Source organism: Chenopodium quinoa, unplaced genomic scaffold (assembly GCF_001683475.1).
Source record: "Chenopodium quinoa cultivar QQ74 unplaced genomic scaffold, ASM168347v1, whole genome shotgun sequence".
Taxonomy (NCBI): Eukaryota; Viridiplantae; Streptophyta; class Magnoliopsida; order Caryophyllales; family Amaranthaceae; genus Chenopodium; species Chenopodium quinoa.
In genome coordinates, this window is record NW_018742914.1 from 8327592 (window position 1) to 8339809 (window position 12218).

Below are 12218 nucleotides of genomic sequence, written 5' to 3' on the forward strand. Positions count from 1 at the left end.
TTCGAGAACGTTTGATACGGTGTTTATTGGATATGCAGAGAACAGTGATGCTTACAGGTTCATGAGTCTGGGCGACAATGTCATTAGCGAGTCCTGGGATGTAGAGTTCTTCGAACAGGTGTTTCCTTTGAAGAAAAATAATGTTGCTAACAATGTTTCTTCAATTACTTTGTCTACAGAGTAGGCTGAAACTTGTCGTGGGTCTGAGGAGTTAACTCAGCCTAGGAGAAGTAAAAGACAGAGAACAGAAGCGAATTTTGGCCCTGATTTCCTTACAGCGTTCCTAATTGAGATGGAAGGTGAGGATGGTATGGACGAGGTCTTGGTTTGTCTTCAGGTTGTAGATGAAGATCCCAAAACGTTCGAAAAAGCAATGAGCTCGGTTGATGCAAGCCTTTGGAAGGAAGCAGTTGATAGTGAGCTTGAGTCCATCATGCAGAATGGTACTTGGAAACTTGTTGACTTGCCAAAGGGAAGCAGGCCTATAGATTGCAAGTGGATTTTCAAGAAGAAAATGAGGACAGACGGCTCTGTAGAAAGGTTCAAGGCTAGATTGGTGATTAGAGGGTTCGCTCAGAAATATGGCATTGATTATTTCTACACTTATTCTCCGGTGACTAAGATTGCTACTATTCGTACTTTATTTACCTTAGCCTCATCATTTAACTTGTTTGTGCATCAGATGGATGTCAAGACAACTTTCTTGAATGGTGATTTGGAAAAGGAAATTTATATGGAGCAACCTCCAGGGTTCGTAGTTCCTGGGATGGAGAATTGTTGATAATTTAGAGTGTCGGAGTGGAGTGTTCGCTCTATGGAATCGCGATCGCGCCAGCTAAGCGCGACCCGCGACAAAACCGCGCATAAACCGCGATGAGTTTCTGGAAAAGTTTGGAGGCGCGCCCGCGCCTCCGGTTGGCGCGCCCGCGTCATGGCATGGCGCGACTCGCGCCCAAACCGCGCTAACTTTCTGGAAAAATCGAGTTCTTGGGCAAAGAAGGAGGCGCGCCCGCGCGAGCTGGTGGCGCGCTCGCGCCTCTTCGCTCGCGCCCGCGCTTCTTTTCGTTTTGCGGTTTTATACGACGGTTGATTGTATTTTATATGGAATGAGTTTCTTTTTAGAAAAAACACAAAACATTATTCTCTCATCTTCTCCCCAAAAATTCTCCATTTTTCTCAAAATTTTCTTGCAAACTATTTAGAGAAAAATCTCTTGATTTTAGCCTTCTTTGTGAATCATCCATCGGTTTTCGATTCTTTGTGCTAAGGACGGAAAGTGCTGTCAATTGTATCTCAAAGGGAATTTCCGGATTAACCCAAGCACCGTGTGGGGGAAATTAATCCCTTTAGGAAAGTATTCATACGCCTTTGACAGTGTATCAAGATCATAGTCTCAAGGGACGTTGCAATTCTCATGTTCATGCTTGGTTGATTGGCTTGGAGTTTAGGCAAGTGTAATTAATCTTCTTACTAGTGTTTTCTTTTGAAATTTTTGTAATTTCATAGATTATAATACTTGATTGGAACACCATTGTTGTGTTTGTTTGTATTACATTACATTGCTTGTGTGATCATATTACTTAGGTTTTGTCCCACACAATTTATTAAGTGTTTTCTTGTTTGAATTCGCTGTAAACCTAACAATCTAAAGAGATTAAACTTTTAGAATTGTCAAGTATGTCTAGTGTGAAGGAACTTACAACTAACTTCGTCAAACTAAAGAAGTTTGACGGTGTTGAATTTAGGAGATGGAAGAAGAAGATGTATTTTCTTCTTACATCTCTTAATGTTTCCTATATTATAAGTACTCCAAGGCCAAATGAACATGAGAATGAGACCTTGGGATCCGTTCGGGAAAGATCGAAATGGGACAACGACGATTTCATTTGTCGTGGTCACATCTTGAATGGGATGGAGGATTACTTGTTTGATGTCTACCAAAATGTGGAATCGGCTAAGGAGCTTTGGGAGTCCTTAGAGAGCAAATACATGATGGAAGACGCTTCAAGCAAGAAATTCTTGGTTAGTAATTTTAATAATTATAAGTTTGTTGATGGTCGATCCGTAATGGATCAATTTCATGAGTTGCAAAGCATCTATGGTAGCTTAGAACAACATGGTATTGCTATGAATGAGCTGTTTGTTGTTTCTAGCATAATTGATAAATTGCCCCCTAGTTGGAAAAATGTGAAACATGATTTGAAACACAAGAAAGAGGACATGACATTGTCCGGTTTGGCCACCCACCTTCAAATTGAAGAGGGGATTTGTGCCATGGAAGGAGCTAAGGATAGAAATCCTAGCTCATCTACCGTGAATATGGTAGATGAAGGAAGGGCTAAAGCCTCTACTAGCTTCAAGAGGAAGAATGATAATTCTTCCAAAGGGAAGTCCAAAAGGCAAGCAAACAATAAAAAGTTTTCTTGTTGGGAATTCGGTAAAGTTGGACACCGCAAGAAGGACTATTTTTCCTTTAATAAAAGGATGGAAAAGGCCAAGGAGGGTCATGCTAGCACTAGCAAGGACCAACCCACCAAAGGTAATCCAATTCATGAGGTTGAATTTAATTCCGGCTTGGATTTAAATGCAACAGATCCTAACATTTTTGTTGTGCAGGATGATGACTCATGGTGGATTGATTCGGGGGCGTCAAGGCACGTGTGCAAGAGTAAGCATTGGTTCAAAACCTTTCAAAAGGTTGTTGATGGAGAAGACCTCTACATGGGGAACAACTCTACCATCAAGGTCCTTGGAAGAGGGCAAGTTGAGCTTATGTTTAGTTCGGGGACTGCAATAATTCTTAGGAATGTGTTGTATGCTCCGGAAATTAGTAGAAATCTTGTATCCTGGCCTTCCCTGAATAGTCTTGGCTATAAGTTAGTATTTGAAGCTAATAGATGCATAATTACTAGGGGTGTAATGTTTATAGGTCGTTGCTACTTGGATAATGGTTTGTTTAATCTTTCTTTAAAAGACAAGCATGTTTATATTGATGATTTATGTTTGAATATTGTTGACAATGTTGATCAAGTTGATTTAAGTTTGTTTGATTTATGGCATTCGAGATTAGGACATGTGAATTATAATAAAATGCTTTTCATGTCCAAACAAGAGTTGATTCCTTATTGTGATATTTCTCCTAATAAGTGTTCTACTTGCATGTTGAACAAGATCACTAGAACTCCATTTAAGAGAGTTGAGAGAAGTTCTAACATTTTAGAACTAATCCATAGTGACTTGTGTGATTTTCATAGTACGCCTTCTTTGGGGAACAAAAGATACATGGTCACTTTTATAGATGATTATTCTACGTTTTGATACGTGTATCTTTTGCATTCCAAAGATGAAGCTTTAATCAAGTTTGATATTTATAAAAAGGAAGTAGAATAGTAGATTCATTTATTAAGAGAATTAGAACTGATAAGGGAGGGGAATACTATGATCCAAGTTATTTCCAATCTTTGGGCATAATTCATGAGACTACAGTTGGTTATTCACCACAATCAAATGGTGTAGCTGAAAGGAAAAACAGAACCCTAGAATAAATGGTTAATTCCATGTTATCTTACTCGGGTTTGAGTGAAGGGTTCTGGGGTGAAGCAATGTTGACAGCATGTCACATTCTTAACCGAGTTCCCACAAAGGGAAAAGAATCTAATCCTTATGAACTTTGGTACAAAAGAAAGCCAAACTTGAAGTATCTCAAGGTTTAGGGTTGTAGGGCAGTCGTAAGAGTGCCCGACAACAAGAAAAGAAAGCTCAGTGAAAGGGGCTTAAATTGCATATTTATAGGGTACGTTGAGCATAGCAAAACCTATAGGTTCTATGTAATAGAACAAAATGACTATATATCTATTCATTCAGTTATAGAGTCAAGAGATGCAATTTTTGATGAAAACCGATTTTCATCAATGAGTTGACCGAAAAATATACAAATTAGTGTCAATGATAGGGAGATAGTAGAGTTGAATGATCAACTTGAAACTCATGAAAGTACATTCGATAATGAGAATGTTGAAACTCCTCAATTGAGGAGAAGTACTAAAGAAAGAAAAATTAGGAATCCTCTAGATGACTTCATAATTTATTTGGTTGAAGGATCTAGGGATGTCCTTAGTTCCACTACTTCATATTGCTTCAATGTGGATAGTGACCCAAAAACTTATAGTGAACCAATTTCTTCCCAAGATAGTGCATTTTGGAAAGAGGCTATAAATGATGAGATGGATTCCATCATGGGAAAAAACACTTGGGTCTTAGAGGATTTACCTTCCGGTTGCAAACCTCTTGGTTGCAAGTGGATTTTCACTAGGAAAAGGAGATCGGATGGCTCCATAGTGAAATTTAAAGCCAGATTGGTTATCCAAGGCTTTAGGCAAAAGCATGGTGTTGATTATTTTGACACCTATGCACCGGTTGCAAGAATCACCTCAATAAGGTTATTAATTGCAATGGCTTCGGTATACAATCTAGTAATCCATCAAATGGATGTCAAAACGACATTCCTTTATGGAGATCTAGAGGAAGAAGTGTACATGAAACAACCCGAAGGGTTTGTTTTGGAAGGACAAGAAGATAAGGTGTGTAAACTGGTTAAGTCCTTGTATGGAATTAAACAAGCACCAAAGTAGTGGCATTGGAAGTTTGATGACACAATTTTGTCCTTTGGATTCAAGGTGAATCAAGCTGATAAGTGTATATATAGCAAATTTGATGACAAAGGTCATGGTGTCATCATTTGTCTATATGTTGATGATATGCTTATCTTTGGTACAAGTCTACAACAAGAAGAATTGGCCAAGGAATGCTTATCCTCATCTTTTTAGATGAAGGATTTGTGGGAGGTGGATGTCATTTAGGCATCAAGATAATTCGGGACAATGGAAGACTTATTCTAAGTCAATCTCACTATGTTGAGAAAATGATCAAACGGTTCAATATGTTTGATAAGTGTCCTGTGAACACCCCCATGGAACCAAATGTCAAATTGGTTAAGAATTCGGGGAAAACAATTTCCCAATTGGAATATTCAAGGATAATTGGATCCTTGATGTATGCCATGACTAGTACAAGACCGGATATTGCATTGGCTGTGGGAAAACTAAGTAGATTTACTAGTAACCCGGGTGCACAACATTGGTTTGCAGTTCGAAGGGTCTTGAGGTACCTTAAGGGTACATTAGACTATGGTCTATCTTATAGTGGATTTCCTTCGGTTTTAGAAGGATTTTCGGATGCTAGTTGGATCACTTACAAAGAGGATGACTCTTCTGTAAGTGGTTGGGTATTCATGTTTGGAGGAGGTGTCATTTCATGGTCTTCCAAGAAACAAACTTGCATCGCTGATTCCACTATGGCAGCAGAGTTTATAGCTCTTGCATCATCTAGTAAAGAAGCTGAGTGGTTGAGGAATCTCATGATAGAGTTGCCTTTATTGTCAAAGCCAATGTCACCGGTGGCAATCCATTGTGATTCCAATTCGGAGTTGATAAAGGCTTATAGTCAAGTGTACAATGGTAAGTCTCGGCATATTTCACTAAGGCATAGCCTAGTGAAAGAGCTTATCAATGATGGGGTCATAAGTCTTGACTATGTTCCAACAAAGATGAATTTGGCGGATTGCTTTACCAAGGAAATGCCAAGACATTCCATCATATTTGCTATGAATGGAATGGGTTTATGTCCAAAAACAAAAACTTGTGAAACCCAACCTAACACTTGAAGAAACATCAAGTCTTAGATTCAATGTGGTTGAATCGCATTTTTTATGTTTGTTAGTGATATACGTGTTTTATACAATGGTTTTCCCCGGTTTTACTTAGTAATTTTATATGGTTTTGAGCTCTACGGAGCCATTTCTTGCTAACAATCTCTTCTTTAGTGTATTCGATTGTTTTAGTAAGCTTTTCAGGAATATGAAGCGTTTCTAGGCAATTGGACGTGTTTTTAGTAGATTCGGAAGAGTTGATAGCCAAGAACTGCAATTTATGTGGAGTGCCCGACCGGGCATGGCTTGCCCGGGCAGACCGGGCAATGAAGAGTTCACAGGAAGAAGCCCAATTCTGAACGGTGCAACGCGCGCCCGATCGGGCAGGCTTCGCCCGGTCAGACCGGGCGATGAAGAAGTCAAGTTATGAAGATGCAATTCTGGAAACGTGTTACGCGCGCCCGACCGGGCGAGGTTCGCCCGGTCTGACCGGGCAAAGAAGGAAAACTGTCGTATTTTACGCAGCCTTCCTCCGCCCGATCGGGCGAGGTTTGCCCGGTCTGACCGGGCGATGTTCAAGATTGCGCGATTTCAGCTATTTCCGAATTTCTATCTTTTGAGGGTATAAATACCCTTTTGTAATTAACTTTTAAAAAGAGTTTTTCATTAGTTTTCTCCTTAAGCCCTAGAAAACTCTCAAGAACCCTAGTTTTATTTCCTTTAAGCAATTTCAATCTTTTAATCCCAGATTAATCAATTGTTCATCAACAATTTGAGTTCTTTCAATTGGAGTAATTGGTATTTATCTTACTTCACTCTTTTCTGATATTCACTGTTCTCTAAATATGTTTTCTTTACTATTTCTTGTTTTTGAACTTGATTTTGATTTTATTATGATGTGTGAGTAGTTTCCTTAATCCGGGATCTTGCTAAGCTCGATTATGATTGATGTATAAAGTAGATCTTTAAATTCCCCAATAATAATCCCAATTGACATGCTTAATTGATTGTGTTTATGCCAATACTAGATTAGGAATAATTAGTATTGTTATCATCCCTTTGTTCTTATTGCAACGGAAGTTGGGTATTAACGGGATTAGGTTATTCCAATTAAGGGTTTGAAGATCATCACGGAAGTAGATGATTGAATAATTAGGAATCTAGGCATGGTGTTTAATGTCCCTTATTCGCTTGATTCCACGGAAGTAGGCTTGATAGTTAATTTGGGAAGCCATTGATAACTTGGAAGAGACCTTTGGTATTATTATTAGGGATTGCTTTTCTTCTTGTCAATTGATTTATATATTGGGGGTAGATTTATTAGTTTATCAATCATAATCGTGGTAATGCTTGATCTTGGATGCTTTAGTTTATTGATTAATATTTCCTCTAGTTAATTGTGTTATTTAATATATTAGTTGATTATTATCATCCATTATTGATTGGTGACGTGCTTAGTGATTAATTGAGTCTGATTAATTGAATGAACCATAGTCTCTTGGGATTCGATCCTTACTTGCCCTACTACACAGTTAGAAGGAATAGTTAGGTTATTTTTGTTAGGTACGCGATAAGCCTATCAAATTTTGGCGCCGTTGCCGGGGACTAACGGTTTCATATTGATTTTCCGTGATTCGTTTTTACTAAGCGTTGTTTGTTGCTTCGGCTATTGCCTCCTGTGTTTTTGATGTTCTTTGCCTAGTTCTTTGTTGTATGCAAACACGTCGCTCAGGGTCAGACGACTTAGTGCCTCTCGATTCAGAAATTGAAGCGACTGCAAGAAGACGAAGAAGTAGAAGAAGAGCAGGTAACAGAAATATGGAAGACCAAGCAACAAAGTCTCTTTTGGAGTACGGTATCCCTGACACAACAACCGGACTCCTTTCTAGCATTGTTAGACCACCTATCACCGCTCAGAATTTTGAATTGAAACCGCAGTTTATTCAATTCATATCCAATGATTCATTTGCTGGCACACCTCTTGATTGCCCAGTGAATCATATAGATGGTTTCTTGGAAAAGTGTGACACTATGAAGCTGAATGGTGTTACAGATGATGCTCTTAGACTTCGCCTTTTTCCATTCTCATTACGGGATAGGGCGAAGGAATGGTTAAGAGATGAGGGTTCTGGTTCCTTTGATACATGGGATAAACTAGTAAAAGCTTTTCTGGTCAGGTTCTTGGGACAAGAAAAGACTGCAAGATTAAGGAACGAGCTATCCACTTTCAGGCAATCAGATGAAGAATCCTTATATGACGCATGGAGGAGATTCAAGAGATTACAGAGACAGTGCCCTCATCATGGCATACCTGAATGGATGTTAATCCAAACCTTTTATAACGGTCTAACCCATGAATTCCGGATCTATATCGACGCCGCATCTGGAGGCTCCCTTTTAACTAAAAATCCAACCGAAGCAAAGGAGCTGGTTGAGAAGATGTCAGCCAATGACAACTATCACCCAGGCGGCCGAAATAGTGTCAAGAAAGGAGGTAAATTAGATGTTGATGCTCTAACTCTTTTAACTAGTTCTGTGCAGGCACTTTCAAGCAAGTTCGATAGATTACAAACTGGATCTTCTAATAATGTGCTAGAAACTTGTCAAATGTGTAATACTCAAGGTCACATCGCACCTAATTGCCCACGAAATTCGAATGAGGTATCAATTGAGGAAGCCAATGCCTTCTACAATTCCAACCCTAAAAGACCATACGATCCCCATTCTAATACTTATAATGAAGGTTGGAAGAATCACCCAAATTTCTCATACAAAAACACCCAGGCTCAGCAAAATCCACCTCCGCCCCCACCTCGAAACAACAATTATAATCCACCTGGTTTTCAACCAAGACCACCCCTAGTACAACAACCCATGCAACCTATGCAACCACTCCCTCAAAAATCCAATCTCGAACTAATGATGGAGAACTTCATCAACACCACAAATAATTCCATCCAACAGTTACAAGCCCAGAATAAGCTCATGGAAAATCAAATAAGCCAACTTGCTCATCAAGTCGGCCAATCTTCAAAAACACCAGGTACGTTTCCTGGCCAAACAGAGCAACCACAAAAGGGGCACATGAATGCTGTAATTTTAAGGAGTGGAAAACAGTTGGAAGACCTTCCCGTAAGGGAACCATCAACGATAGATATTGAGGGAATGAGTGAAAAACAGGGGATTTTGCAAAATTCTTCTTCGCCCGGTCAGACCGGGCAATGTCCGCCCGATCGGGCGCGAGAAGCAGTCGACGAAAAACAGGGGACTGTGCGAATTTCTTCTTCGCCCGGTCAGACCGGGCAAGGTCCGCCCGATCGGGCGCAAGAAGAAATTCCAGACAAACAGAAGAACATAAGCAGCTCTTCTTCGCCCGGTCAGACCGGGCAATAACTGCCCGACCGGGCGGGAGATCCAGACAGCCTAATTCCAAGGAATGATGTTCAAGAAAAGCCACGGGAACCGATCCCACCTCTCGCCCCATACATGCCAAGAGTCCCTTTCCCACAGAGGTTAGCCCAGGCTAAGTTAGAGAAAAAGTACGGTAAATTTCTAGACATCCTTAAGAAACTTCACATTAATATACCGTTCTTGGATGCAATTTCTGAAATGCCTTCTTATGCAAAGTTTTTGAAAGACATGCTATCTAACAAGAAGAAGCTTGCAGAGAATGCTACTGTTTCTCTAACTGCAGAATGTAGTGCCATTCTGCAAAACACTCTTCCTAAGAAACTAGGTGATCCAGGCAGCTATTCAATCCCAGTGAAGCTCGGAGATATAGAGATCAATAGAGCGCTATGCGATCTTGGTGCAAGTGTAAGCCTTATGCCGCTCTCCATCTGCGAAAAGCTTCAAATGGGTGAGCTAAAGCCTACAAGGATATCTCTGCAACTTGCAGACAGGTCAGTTAAATTTCCCCTCGGTATACTTGAAGATGTTCCATTGCGAGTTGGTAAATTCTTTATTCCATGTGATTTTGTTGTTATGGAAATGGAAGAAGATGCCCATGTCCCTATTATTCTTGGTAGACCATTCTTAGCTACTGCAGGTGCAATTATTGACATGAAGAATGGGAAAATAACATTTGAAGTAGGGGATGAGAAAATGGAGTATTCATTACTGAATGCTATGGGAAATCCGTCTATGGGTGAGACTATTTGTCAAGTGGATGTCCTCGATGATCTACAACAAGAACAACTTCCCCTGATCAAAAAGGAAGATGCTCTTGAAACGGTGTTGATAGGGAGTATCCATGATGAAGATTGGGAAGTAAGGGAGTACACGAGGCTACTAGAAGACGCAAAAGCTAATCCAATCATCGCTCCAGTCAAGGAAGTCCTTAGTACATCGAGTGTTGGGGAGAGTTCGACGCCTCCCGAGGTAGAGTTGAAACCCCTTCCATCTAATCTTAAATATGCATATCTTGGTCCTAAAAATACATACCCTGTTATTGTTAATGCTAAGCTTAATAACATTGAATTAGAGAAACTTCTCGCTGTTTTAAGAAAATATAGAAATGTTATTGGGTATACCATTGATGATATCAAGGGTATTAATCCCTCTTTTTGTATGCATAAGATCATTCTTGAGGACGATCATGCCTCCTCTAGAGAACCTCAAAGAAGGCTAAATCCAACTATGATGGAGGTAGTCAAGAAAGAGGTTCTCAAATTGCTTGCTGCAGGAATAATCTACCCTATCTCAGATAGTAAGTGGGTTAGTCCTGTACAAGTAGTACCAAAGAAAGGAGGTATGACAGTTGTCAAGAATGACAAAGGCGAGCCTGTTGCCACAAGAACTGTTACAGGGTGGCGGATGTGCATTGATTACAGAAAATTAAATAAAGCCACCCGTAAAGATCATTTCCCCTTGCCTTTCATTGATCAAATGCTCGAACGATTGGCTAACCATTCCTTTTTCTGTTACTTGGATGGATATTCCGGTTTTTTTTCAAATCCCCATCCGCCCTTGTGATCAGGAAAAGACTACATTCACATGTCCATATGGCACCTTCGCATATCGCAGAATGCCATTCGGACTGTGTAATGCCCCAGCCACGTTCCAACGGTGTATGATGGCTATTTTCTCAGGTCTTATAGAAAATTCTATGGAAGTTTTTATGGATGATTTTTCTGTTTATGGTTCATCTTTCGATATTTGCCTTGATAATCTAACAAAGGTGCTCCATAGATGCCAGGATGTCAATCTGATATTGAACTGGGAGAAGTGCCATTTTATGGTACAACAGGGAATCGTTTTAGGCCATGTAGTTTCAAACAAAGGGATTGAGGTGGACAAAGCCAAAGTAGAGGTAATAGAGAAACTTCCCCCTCCAAATTCTGTGAAAGAAGGAGAGCAAGTCCTTCTATTCAATTCAAGGTTGAAACTATTTCCAGGGAAACTCAGGTCAAGATGGTCGGGCCCTTTCACGGTCTACAAAGCATATCCTTATGGCACCATTGAATTATGGAACAACACCGGGGGCACCTTCAAAGTCAATGGACAAAGGGTGAAGCACTATCGAGCGGGAGATCCTATTGAAGAAAAGTCAGATATCACATTCTCTTCCTCACCACAAACTCAATGAGGATGAATACGGTCAAGCTAATGACCTTCTAAACAAGCGCTTGCGGGAGGCAACCCGATTCTTTTTGAGGAGCCGTCGAGATTCCTATGCTCTCCTTACGCTGCAATGAGGCCATTGCCGCATTTAGCTTGGGGGAGTTGCTTCGTACATGTGGTACTCTCTCTCTCCTTATCTCTCTTATCTTTCTTGTTTTATTTTAGTGTAGTTATTTTAGTTTTTTTTTTTTTAAAAAAAAAAAAAAAACATACAAAAAATACGATCCAATGAATAATAAATCATGCTTCCCTGTGCCCCATTCATGAAAATTGTTTTAATTCTTGGTATATGATGACGAGTATTGTGGATAGGTTAGCCATGATTTGATGTTTGATTACTTGGATGTCTTAACATGAGTCAATTTTGCCCAACTACTTGTGAATATAGTGCTTGACTAGTTGATTTGGTTAGGAATGTGTGTTAGTTCCTGGTATGTCAATGAAGTTGAGTATTGGTTTATAACTTTGAGTAATGTTTGCATGACTCATTAATATGCACATTGAGGAGGACGAAGGCATTTGTTCCTCTAGGTGGCTTTCAGACGATATTAGATACATTTGTTCCCTTCTTGCTACCCATGTTGTTGCTTGTGCCCTTTTATTGTTTATTTTGCCACATTACAAGCCTATTTAAGCCCCATTGGTTACTAGTCCCAAGCTTGGCTTGGGGGAGCTAATAGTGAGTGAGGTGAGGGAGTTGTAGTGTGCATGTAATCTGCACAATTTTGGGTGGATTTGAGAAGTTTTTATTTGTTCTTATTGTTGTGGATTGAAAAAATTGAAAATTTATTGTGCAAAGAAAAAATTCCAATGTGAGATGAAAAAAAGGGAAAAGAAAGAGCAAAAGAAAAAATTGTTTCAATGTTCAAGTGTTCTAATTGAAGGCTGC